Source organism: Dreissena polymorpha, chromosome 10, assembly GCF_020536995.1.
Source record: "Dreissena polymorpha isolate Duluth1 chromosome 10, UMN_Dpol_1.0, whole genome shotgun sequence".
Lineage (NCBI taxonomy): Eukaryota > Metazoa > Mollusca > Bivalvia > Myida > Dreissenidae > Dreissena > Dreissena polymorpha.
The window spans coordinates 84,831,462-84,844,333 of record NC_068364.1 but is presented as its reverse complement, the minus strand read 5'-3'; the positions used below and the strand labels follow the sequence as shown (position 1 = coordinate 84,844,333).

At 34.0% G+C, this 12,872-nt stretch overlaps 3 protein-coding genes across 4 annotated transcripts in view; all 3 read right to left on the bottom strand.

Moving 5' to 3' along the window:
* The window catches only part of LOC127847413 (uncharacterized), a 5,406-nt gene extending 4,864 nt beyond the window's left edge, over positions 1 to 542 (bottom strand). Inside the window, exon 1 of the mRNA XM_052379303.1 lies at positions 431 to 542. The gene's annotated coding sequence lies outside the window, so the exon portion shown is untranslated. The remainder of the gene's footprint in view (positions 1 to 430) is intronic.
* LOC127847411 (uncharacterized) overlaps positions 1 to 12,872 on the bottom strand; it is a 334,665-nt gene that overhangs the window by 291,147 nt on the left and 30,646 nt on the right. The window lies entirely within an intron of this gene.
* LOC127847412 (uncharacterized) overlaps positions 1 to 12,872 on the bottom strand; it is a 292,485-nt gene that overhangs the window by 270,170 nt on the left and 9,443 nt on the right. The gene's annotated exons all lie outside the window — the stretch shown is intronic.

Sequence of the window (12,872 nt, the reverse complement as noted above, 5' to 3'; positions counted from 1 at the left end):
TAGTAGTAGTAGTAGTAGCAGTTGAAGTGGAAGTAGTAGTAGTAATAGTTGTAGTAGTAGTAGAAGTAGTAGTAGTAGTAGTAGTAGTAGTAGCAGTAGTAGTAGTAGTAGTAGTAGTTATTATATTAGTAGTAGTAGTAGTAATAATAATTATAATAATAATAGTAGTAGTAGTACTACTAGTAGTAGTAGTAGTAGTAGTAGTAGTAGTAGTAGTAGTAGTAGTAGTAGTAGTAGTAGTAGTAGTAGTAATAGTTATAGTAATAGTAGTTGTTGTAGTAGTAGAAGTAGTAGTAGTTGTTGTTGTTGTTGTTGTTGTAGTTGTTATTGTAGTAGTAGAAGTAGTAGCAGTGGTAGTAGTAGCAGTGGTAGATCTAGTAGCAGCAATAGTAGAAGTAGTATTAGTTTACAAAGTAAACAGGTTACCTACCTTTTGCTTCCAATTTATTATTCACGTTTTTCACTGCGCTATTTCACTTTCACCACCCACATAAGCAGTTTATAACTGGACGACTGAATGGAATTCCAAATGTTAATATTGCATGTAGATATCAAGTAATCGGAAAACCCTGAACTTCGGTAAGACTCGGGTATTTCCGCAATACTCACCAGTTAATGGCGACATTGTTCCGAGATATGCCGAGTAGTTACGGCCACATTCGTTTGTTGTTAAATATCGGTGTGACGCAAATATTGTTCATCTCAAGGTCTATATTTAGATTGTGAAACGATTCACTTACGAATAATAAAACCAAATGACACATAACCACGTTGTGTGTTAAGATGTACGCAGAGATCATTGACTTGTTCGCGAATTTGCAAAGTGACACTTAAAATAATTTTAAAGATTCAAACGGAATGTATTATTTTTATTGAAACAAGCAAATTTACGCTCCTGTGTAAAAATGTTAACACAGTTTGTGTTCGTATACTGATAATGATCACTCTAAAGCTTTAAATCGGTTATTTAGTAAAAACGTGTATCGTCACATTTTTTTTAATTTTGTCAATTTACGAAAACGTGAAATCTGTTTAACGACCCCTTTTAAACCACCTTCCTTTTTCTTAAACTGGTGTGGTGTAGTTTATAGCGAATTAAGCTTTTGCGTCAGCAGGTTCCGGGTTCCCACCAAAGAGAATGCACATTAGGTTAATTTTTTGTTCTTGTTGCTTTAATATAATAAATAATTTTGTAACATTATTCATTAAATGAAAATTTTCAGACATAGGAAAATTTGTGACAAAATCTACTAAACGTTTATACAATATGAACATGCTTTTAAGAAGTCACCTTATTTTGTTAGTGCCTATGTCTTTTGGAGATCATTTGATGCATAGAGATGTAGTCCGCACAGGCTAATCAGGGACGACACTTTCCGCCTAAACAAGATTTTGCGGTAAGAAGGGACTTCCTTTAAACGAAAATTACCATAAAAGCGGAAAGTATCGGAAAGTATGTGCGTGAAGTGTCCACAGTCCGCACAGGCTAATCTGGGACGACACTTCACGCACATGCCTTATGCCCAGTTTTCTCAGAACAAGGCACATATCAATAATGCAAGATAACCCTTGTTTAAGAAGTTTTTTTCCACTGATACGCGATATATTTGGCTGAGGAAAACCCTGTATATATTATTATGGTTTATTTATTATGTACTATTTCATCCATTATAATTCGCTAAAAATTTTAATCGTTCAGTTGTCAAACGAAATCGATGAAAGTATTGCGCGACTTTTTAAAATTATGTTACATTGTAATCGAAGAACATGAACATAATAGTATGATCGCTAATTACCGATCAAGACACAATTCTCGGGATTTCTGTTGGGCGATTATTAACAAACTAAGTTTAATCCCTTGTGGTTTAATTTTTACGCAACAGAACTCCATGGCGCATCGGAAATTAGTTGTTAAACTAAGTATAAGCGAAAAACAGTTAATATAATTATTTAAAGGAGAAATTGCATTTTGTTTCAGAATTTCACAAAAATATCCGCATGCATTTTTCTTGAAAGATTCAAATGAAAAAGGTACGGTTAAGCAAAAGAAAACATAAATAACCGTGCTCTGTGAAAAGGGGGTTTAATGCATGTGCGTACAGTGTCATCCCAGAATAGCCTGGGACGACACTTCCCGCTTTTATTGTAGTTTTCGTTTAAAGATAGCCTCTTGTTAGCAAAAATCCAGTTTAGGCGGACATTGTCGTCCCTGATTAGCCTGTGCGGACTGCTTAGGCTTATCCGGGACGACACTTTACGCACATGCATAAAACCACCTTTTCACTGCTCAAATGCATTACCAATATTTATAATATATAGGGAAGTACGCAATGTTCACTTTCGAACTCATTGCAATCAAAGCGCTGAAGGCACTGAAAATGTTCGCTATTGCATAATCTTAGACCCAACTCATTTTCCAAAATTAATCGCAAGTTTGAAATTAACATAAGCCATTCCAATTATAAAGAGTGTGTTTTAACGCACCGGTCGAGATGTGTGTGCCCTGTTTATCATCCTATTTATTCATGTAGATAACGTAGACAAAATAACAGCAAATTAGCCCTTTTTGTGTTATAGAGATAACTTATACTAAATAACGAAAACATGGTCCTATGTTTGACGTCCTGAAAGCATAGAAAGTGTGATGACAATGGTTTAATGAAAACCAAATATAAAGAAAATTTGCAATCACCATCATAGTGTTTGAATTTCGAATATCTATCACACTAAGAATATAATTTCATGACGAAAATTCAATGTACAAAACTTTTGATTTTTGAAACCATATACAAATTCAAAATATACAATAAAAAAAATTAAAACAAATAAATAAAAAAAAATCTGCGAGAACCTTACTTTTTACTCACGAATTAGGAAGACATAAAGAAAGTCCCGTTGACCCGTATTGCTGTTTATGCGTTACTTGTTACCCTGGCAGTTTACACGGTTTCAACCAGTCTCTGACTTTAACATGGGTATAGAACACTAATGCGCTTTTACGGCGTTGCTTTTTTGCCCATCTTTTCGCCTTAAATGAACTTTACATTACGCCAGAAGACACGAATTAACATATTTGAATATTCCATAGGCTGATTCTTTATAAATCTCCTGAACGTTTGCTACATCACTGTGTCTGTGCACAGCGTAAATGATGTAGCACTGTTCAGTGTAAGGAATTCCGGACTACTCTCTGCATGTTCAAACGACACAAATTGTGGCCCAGTTTCAATTACCGTACGCGTTAAAATCCATCTCGCAGAATATCAGGGTCTGAACTCGGTCACTAAATCGTCAGGGGAAGACATAATTGACCATCGATAAACACAGTTTTGCTTTCAAGATAAACAAGAAATATCTTTAAAAAAGATATACGGCGTTGATTGTGGTCGATGTTTATGAACGATCAAAAGTTATCTCTATGAGATAAAAAGTAGCGGATGCCTTTTTTCTGCGCAGTTCTTAGCTACATCATAAGCAAATCAATTACGGGGTGTTGCGCCAGATTTCGTGTCTTATTTTGCTTTATGTGATATTATTACTCAGATATCTATATTTACAGAATAGAAAAACACAAGAAACATGAAAATAAACGAGTGCATATAGGTCAGCCGGCAATACTCGAATCTTATTTAATTGCATAATTATAGTATAGTGAATTATTGTGCTCATGCTTAATAAACTGGTCTAAATGGATAAAAATTTCTAATTAATTTTATCAAAATTGGTCCTTATCATGCAAATGTTGAAACCATATTAAAAATCGATGATTGACATACCACAATAATATCGCCGAATATCTTTATTTAGTATCTTTCTGATCAAAACAGACTTCAAGTGCACAAAGTTTACGACACGGCGTTTATATAAAGATTTCTGCAACTGACCGCAAACTGACCTTGATACCTTGCGGATTAGAATGCAATGCATTACAGTCACTACGGTATTGTCAGTAAGACCGGTGTTGAATGATCGCAACCCCTTCTGCGAACTCCGGTGATGAACTGTATATAAACTCTGACTTTCACAAATGGCCGCGAATTGACCCGAAACCTCGCGGGTTGAAATGCAATGCAAGTAAGTACTAAATATGACAACATAGCCTTTAGTATAAACGCTTTTGCGCTGGTAATTCTCTGAAAATAAAAGGTGAACGCACAAACTGTATTTATGTCGAAAATTGATTGTAAAACTGTTCTATCTATTGAGCCTTTTCATTAGAGATAAAATTGTTTCATGCAGTAAAACAGTGTTACAAAGACGCGGATATGTTTCCAATGTTCTGGTGTTATACTCAAATCAGCCAATGGAATAAATGAAGTGTATTCATTCGTACCTAGCCGCGGGAAATTTTATTTGAGTATTATTGGAGACTTACAAAGGTCAAGTCAGGGTGAAAAGCTGGCTTAATACAGCTTACGCCGAAAAACAAACACTACCGAAATAGTAAAGTGTCACGATAGGAAGAAAATCGTCTGATAATCTAACCACAAATGTTTGCCGTACTGAGTCAGCATGTCTGGAAATCGTCCCTGAACGTCTGGATAGGCTTACGTTATTAACCAGTTTGCTATTTTTAATTCAATTTTGTATCGAAAAGAAGCATTGTGTTAAAATGTGCCATTTACAATTCGCAATTAGATTTTAAAACGCCCTCGTGATGCGAAAATGGGTCTTATTAAATTTGCGCCCATAATATATATATAACCCACTCTGCCTGCGCATCTATCAGTCCGGTCAGGAAATACATGATGAGACCATTGCACCTTGGGTGATTTTTATAGCGAACAGCGTCCACTCTGACCAGACTGCGCAAATGCATAGGTTGGGCTTGAGCTACGTTGGCCGAAACGCTATGAGTCCCATTTTCGCATTACGCGGCTTTGAAATGTGTCGAAAAGTGCGTGTAAATAAAATATTAACATACGTTATATTTTGATGGGGAAGAAAAAACCTCCCAATAAGCCATGTGAGGACACATATAAGATGTACTCCCGTAATATAATTTTTATCAAAGCACACTAATGTGTGAATATTATAAAACACATTTCGTGTGGTGAATATGCGACTAAAATGTGAGAAAAAAACACACAATAGTTTAACGTTTGTTTTAAATTTAATTATTTAGAAACGTAACATGATGTAACACGATACAAAAGCAATTAACAGGTTCAATAGAACTTACAGATTTTTCCAATAATCTTGGATCGCCCATTAAACTTCAATTGTAAATTCTGTCACACCATGTAGAGGTAAATATTTAATACTAACTAGCGGGTTTCAAATTTAGGATGAAACGCATTTTTGTGATCGTAATCACTTAAGAATGTCCATGGCGTCCATGATAATATTGCATCATATACATAATCGCTTTTAATAGATGGGAACGACTTCACGTAATGTTATTTTCCAAGATAAAATATTTTGTACAAACTACATGTTTTCAATTCAATTTTAATTTACATTGTGTTGAATATCGATAAGGTATAGTCCAAATAATTAGACGTAAGCTACCCCGCTTACGTCTAAACGGCTACCGTCGTTTTCCTATAGCAAATTGAGTTCAACTTAAACTTCAGTTTTTCTCGTTAAATCTTTGCTAATGCATAGAATTATCATCAATTAGACATAAATGTGAGCGATTACCTCTTAAATGTGTAAAAATTGTGCTTTTAAACCACTTATGTACATTTTTAAAAATAAACATACACAACACACGAAGTGTGTTTGTCGTTTATAGAATTACATTGAATTATCTTGAACGAAATTATTTTTTGAATAGGTTACACATAACCAATTGTTGTTGTACAACAAACCACATCACTTTTTAGCTTTCTGTACTCTTTAATTAAATGAAACCTATATGTATGTGTTAAAACTACCAGTTGTATCACGGAGTGTATATTGATAGGAGATGAATCGAGTATTTGACCCTTACTGTAGTAAATTCAATCTTATGCAAAAAACTATTCATCCGATTTTATTGGTTTATACGTTATCTTGTTGCTTATTAATTCCTCTTTTAAAAAATATACGTTTTAGTACATTCCCGTTGTTATTAATGGATTTATAGCGAGATAAACACAAGAAATACACATTTTATGTTTTACCACCGCGCGTTTTACCGTGTTGTGGCTATCCAGGTTTTTTTGCCCGATTTTATAGCCGAAATTCGGCTATGTTCCCAATCCCAAAAAGTATACTTTTTTCCCAAAATGTGGCAAAAAATTCCCAATTTAACAAATTTTTTTTTTTTTTTTTTAGAAAGAAGTATTATGTGTATTTTATCTCAATTTTAATTTAATTACATCTAACAAAGTATTATATGATTTTGTTCTTTTAATTTGAATGATTATAAAAAGTTATATCAAATTTAGTATTTCCCTAATCAGTGGACTTTTCGTGTGGAAAAAAGGCTAATTTATTTTCCCAATTTCATGAAAATGCCGATAAAATTCCCAATTCCAAAGCCATGGGCTATCTTCCCAAAAAGTGGAAAAAAACCTGCTATCGATCTTGTACAATTAGCGTACAGCGAAGCGCCGAGGTTATACATTTTGATGTACCCACTCACGTCTTTTGTTGAATTATAGTTTCATTTCTCGGCCGATTTTGACAAATTATATATCATTAGAAAGCTTACGTTACGTAGTAAACAGATATATAAATATATATAGATATATAAATATATATTAAGTTTTTCTTCTGATTTCGACAGCCCGGCGAGTTATAACTTTAACTTTTGCAAATATCATACCGTTTTGGAGTTTTAGAATCTAGATTTACGGTTGACATGTTCGTACTTAATACCAATTTGTAGCGTTCTTCTGATTTCGACAGCCCGGCGAGTTATACCTTTAACTTTTGCAAATATCAAACCGTTTTGGAGTTTTAGAATCTAGATTTACGGTTGACATGTTCGTACTTAATACCAATTTGTAGCGTTTATATTTGGAGTTCAGTTTTAAAAAATACATCTTGCTTAGGAGAATAGAATTCTGTATACGATAGAAAAAAAATGTTTAAAAACGAAAGTAATTAAGGAATGAAGGCGGAAGAAAGTAGCGCGCGTTCCTAACGCACTGAACTGATGCTACGGTCTTGGCGATTATGCTTTTGTTTAGAAACCGGCCATTGAATTTCCTTTGCCGTGATTATTATATTTTTTATGGAATATATTGTAGTATTTTGCTCACGAAACATATCAATAAAGCTTATTATAAATAAATCTTAATAAATTAACGATTTCAGCTCTTGTTTATAACACAGAAAGGGTGTTAAATTTATGATGAAACAGCGTATATAGCGGACCCTCTCGATTTTATTCGGCTTTGCATGCATACTTGAAATAAAATGGGTGTCAAAAACATTCATCGTTTGCTGTTAATTATCAACGAGGGAATTATGTATAACTATATGAAATGTTATTTACCTTAAATTATCAATTGATTAAAGATTCTTGAAAATCACGGTCGGTGTTACGCGGGTCATTTCGTATTTTGACATCAGGGCATCGTGGCATCAAAATACTATTCAAAATCAGATGTTTTTCACTGGGACGATGGCGGCTTAGATTTAGACAGGCAGACAGATAGTTTATTCAGCCTTATACAGCAGTACATCGTCTTCAACTCAAATATATAAATTATTTTTAGACGAATTGTTAGGTGATTACACATATAGCGGTGATGATTCTGAGAATGTTGCCATGTTTCTTATCCGTGTAATCTAGAGTCCGTGGTTTGAGCATTTTTATCGCGGTGTTCAATAAAAGATATCTCAATAATCTTGTTTATTGATAGATCTGTGGTTTTATTGCCCCTGAGTTCAGCACAAACCAATTATCTCGTTATGATCAGATACTGTGCCGACCAATACTAAATAACACTATGGTGTCATACGCCACAGCAGGGACCTATACTTGTGATCATGGAGTCTTAGTGCAAGACTTAAAAAAGTATGTTGTTTCGCTTGCGGTTGTTAAAGCCAAAACGGGGCTTCCCAGCTGGCACAGCTGCTGATATTCGGATCTGAATACTTAAACTTATTCAGACCTTATTCTTAACCGTTGCGCGTTTTACGATATCGGATTTTAGGCGGGCATACAACTCAGTGAAACTATTCAATTTCTTATACAACATTAAGCATATTAACAGTTATTGAAATTAACAATATCAGCGACATATTTTTAAAGACTAAACACCTTTTCAAGTATCGAATTTAACATGTCAATAAAATATATTAATACCAAAAAAGGTTTCATTTAATATTGTTCACATTAAACCTTTAAATGAAAGTGTCGCTTTAACTATTTTCCGTGTCTTATTAAGCCGCGAATCGTTTGCTAAAAACAGTTAACAAAAAGGGCTACACGTTCTAATTCTTAATGAAATACAAAAATAAGTATAACATAATTAATAACGTCCATAAACACACACGGCAAGATCAAAGTTTTAATGGAAAACTAATATGACATTCCACGTAAATTATTATTTTCGTCTAAATCGAATACTATATATAGAGAAACAATGTATTTATAACCGACCAATGAGGTAACATTATGCAACTTTCAATTTACACAGTGCTATATGGCAACAATATGGAATTTGAACAGTGGTAGTGTTTTAAGGTCTGGACAATCATTACTTGTAAGTTTGTATAAATATTTTTCTAATGCAATTAGTAAAATAATGTTTATATTTTATGTTTAATAATTTATTGCATGATTATTCTGTGCTGTTATATGAATTTGATGCCGTTAAAGCTTCCGACATGAATTCATGTCGGAACGATGCTATTGCAAAATAACGTTAAACGATATGAGGTCGATGTAAATCGACCTCATATTTATAGGAGTACGATAAGGTACTGCAGATGATTGAGTTATTCTGTGCTTCCTGAGATAAAACAAAATACACATACTCTTTCTTCATTAGCTCAACCCAACATACATCTACTCTTGCATCGTGAGATCAAACCAACGTACAACTGCACTTGCTTCGTGAGATCAAACCAACGTACAACTGCTCTTGCTTCGTGAGATCAAACCAACATAAAACTACTCTTGGTCCATGAGATAAAACACTCATAGAACTACCCCTGCTTCCTGAGATCAAACCAACATACAACTACTCTTGGTTCATGAGATAAAACCAACATAAAACTACTCTTGGTCCATGAGATAAAACCAACATACAACTTCCCTTGCTTCCTGAGATCAAACAAACATAAAACAACTCTTGGCCCATGAGGTAAAACCAACATACAACAACCCTTGCTTCCTGAGATCAAACAAACATACAATTACTCTTGCTTCCTCAGATCAAACCAACATAAAACTACTCATGGTTCCTGAGATAAAACCAACATACAACTACACTTGCTTCGTGAGATCCAACCAACATACAACTACACTTGCTTCGTGAGATCCAACCAACATATAACTACTCTTGCTCAAATTGTGCGCGTATCATATAGATCATGTTTAGGATGCATATATTAAATAGTATATTAAAAAGTTATCATGTTGTTATTCGTTCTTTAAAGACCATAGTTGTATAGGAATGAAAACGAACATTTACTATACATTCGTATGTTTAAAGTAAGTTGTAAACCGAATACAAATATATAATATATAATATTCCGCTACCAGGGACGCGTTTAGCCAAGATGTAATTGCGCGAGTTCCAGTTGATTGGCAAGTAAACCACGACTTAATTGACACGTTATTTCAATGAATCAACAATCTTTGTTGTCGACAACGGTCCGCTTTTTGTTCATTAAAACATCGCTTTGTCATACCGCTAAGCAATGTAAGCAACGTAAGCAATGGTACTAAATGAATAAAACGTCCAACAATGTTTACCGATTGACGTGAGAAGTGGGGCTCAGAAAAGAAAAAAAGAATCAACATCAATGATCACATCAGTGCATTTATATAAATAGTACTATATCATAACATATTTGGTGATAAATGTATGAGCAACACAAAAGACTCAATCAGCAGATATAACAAACATGTGTACAAAATAAATCTTTTAATGTACTGCAAAAAGCGAGTTCATGATTGCGACCAGTCAAGCAATAAAATAAATCTCATTTAAGAGAGACAAGATTCGATGCAAATCTAGTTATTTCATAACTGGAAATGGAAACGAACCTTTAATGAGCACGTAATAGTTAATTGTATGTACTACGATTACTTGTGATTACACCAGCCACATCACATAGAAAACAATAACTTTGCTTGTTGTTTTCAGCAACTAAGAATTTGTTTCAAAGTATTTAAGCACAGCAAAATATGTAATGATTTAGCTAACTGATATATTGCTGTTCTTTTTTGATACTAAAGAATCAGATTTTATTTACAGCATTTCCAGAAGGCCAATGGCCCATGTGGACACATTTTAGTACAAGCAATATTATAACTACAGTAATTGACATATACAAATGATTATAACAATCACATGAAATTATGAGTAAGCGAGTACTCAACTTTTGAAATAATAATTACATAATTAGTGCTAATAAATAATTTACAGGAGAAAATACATATTAACCGTTAGAATAATATTTAAAAGGATTGCCCATACTTATACTTATCAATACACATTGCATTAATTTTGACGTGCATTTACTCTTCAAACAAAACATAAAGAGAGTTAAACAAAAAAAAACTCACACAACATACTGATTATACAGCTAAAGCAAATAGTCGGCAGCATATATAGATGAAATACTTTTAATTTAAGAGGAGTAATCCTACTTATTATTACATACTGCATTGTTTCTAACATACATTTACTCAACACAATAAACTAAGAAGGCGTAAACAAGAACTCACACAAAAATACTCATTATACAGGATGATTTCATTCACCAGAGGCGTATCCAGAATTTTTTCCGAGGGGGGGGGGCTCAACTGGGGAGGGTGCGGGAGGGGTGTCCCCTTCCGTCGTTGATTTTGTTTTGAAATGGTACCTTCAATGATGCAATTTCATGCTATCTAATCAGCATTTTAAATGATAAAAGTGCATGTAAAACAAGAACTTGAGTTTAGACATCAAGTGAGACAGACACACAGACAGACAGACATACAGGGGTAAATCAAATGTCTCTCAAACCAGTATTTTGTTTTAATAACATTACTACGCTTAAAATAATTATAGACACGACTAAAATAAGAAAAAAAAAACAGTTTAATTGCATTAAAAATCTTACTTCAACAGAAATAGTCCAAATTTATGCCTTTTCCATGCATTTTTTCGGTACTATTCATTAAACTTGCGCATAAATTGCAGACCACTGCGCTAGTGTAAAAACATAATTTCAAGTATTTGATTTATTTTAAAGAAAATTCGTTTACTTTTCACGATTCCCAGAAATTGTTGCATGGAACAATCTGTGCGCGCACATCGCGAAAATATGAGACATGCCGATATTCACATGTTCAGTGGGTATACCCTGTCCCAATTTGATGATAATTTTATCAAATCTTTTAATAGTAATATATATGCCGAAGTTGTATTGGAACAAATTGCGAACGTTGTAGTTTTTTTCAGTACTTTAAAGTAAAATTAATCTTTCGGTTTCTCTAAATTTGTTCAGTGAATCGAATTTTTGAAGTGTTGTTGACCTCATGTCTATTGCAATCGAGTACTCTCGCTTTTCGGATGTTACCTCTCGACTCAAGGTAAACAACGCGCGAAGTTTATGTCATTTGCGGATGTGTATGAAACTATCGGCTTTGTGTGGTTAAACACGCTCTAAATAAACAATTTTGACATGGATTTAACAGGAATGAAATAAATCTTTTTAGGTACATCGTTTATTGCGGCAATGTTTGAATTCATTCAGATTTTTTTTTTGTTGTTTCCTTAACCGCTCGACTGAAGGTAATTGGAGGATATTGTTTTTCACAAGTCCCATGCGGCAGCCATTTGTAAACATTTACCTATAGCTAAATGTATTGATTAATTTCATAAGTTGAATGTATCTCCTTCAGCCAATCAAATAGCGCAGTTTATCACTTACAGTCAATGAAGCGTGCAGTTTAGCTGGCGAAGGTTAGATCGTCTGTACACATGCCTGGGGCTAACCACACAAATTGACAGCTGTTAATGGCCTAATTAGGGGCATATGACAGGAAATACACAAGTGGATTGGAACTGTAAGGGGCTCATTTTTTTAAATCATATCTAGCAAGCCAGCTGGGGGGCTTTAGCCCCCTGGCCCCCCACCTAAATACGCCTCTGCATTTACATACAAAATCAAAACACAGCAGAAGTTTACATTTTCAGCTAGTTAATGGGTAAAAATACACAAATGGGCGCATACATGTTCGTTGATGTAACTAACAATGCGGCATGGACAAAAGCACTTAGTTTTCTTAACACAGATTCACTATCGGAAGACATTAATTCAATAAATTTTGGCATATTTGGTCTGCTTCTGTAATATGAAGATTTATATTTACATCTTAAATCTGTATATAAGTTGTATTCAATCACAAAATGATATTCGTCTTCTAGACGATTACAAACAGTACATGTCCTTTGTTTCACAGGTGTAAGTTTGGGCTAAGACCATCTGCCACTTTTTATTCTCAATCTATGAGAGGATACTCGTAATCTAGAAAGACTAAATCTATACTTTTTTAATAATACATAATACTAAATATGGTTGAAGTTGAAAGGATGCTATATTCCTATAAAAAAGAGCTCTACTAGAGTTTACTAGTCGGCCGTTCCAATTTTGGATAAAATTATCTGTAAAACGTTGTTTAATAGCTCCAAGAAATACAGTATCGTGACCGACATCCTGGAAATACCAGGCATCGTAAAAGCCAAGTGTGCTTAGCAAATCACGTAGTAGGG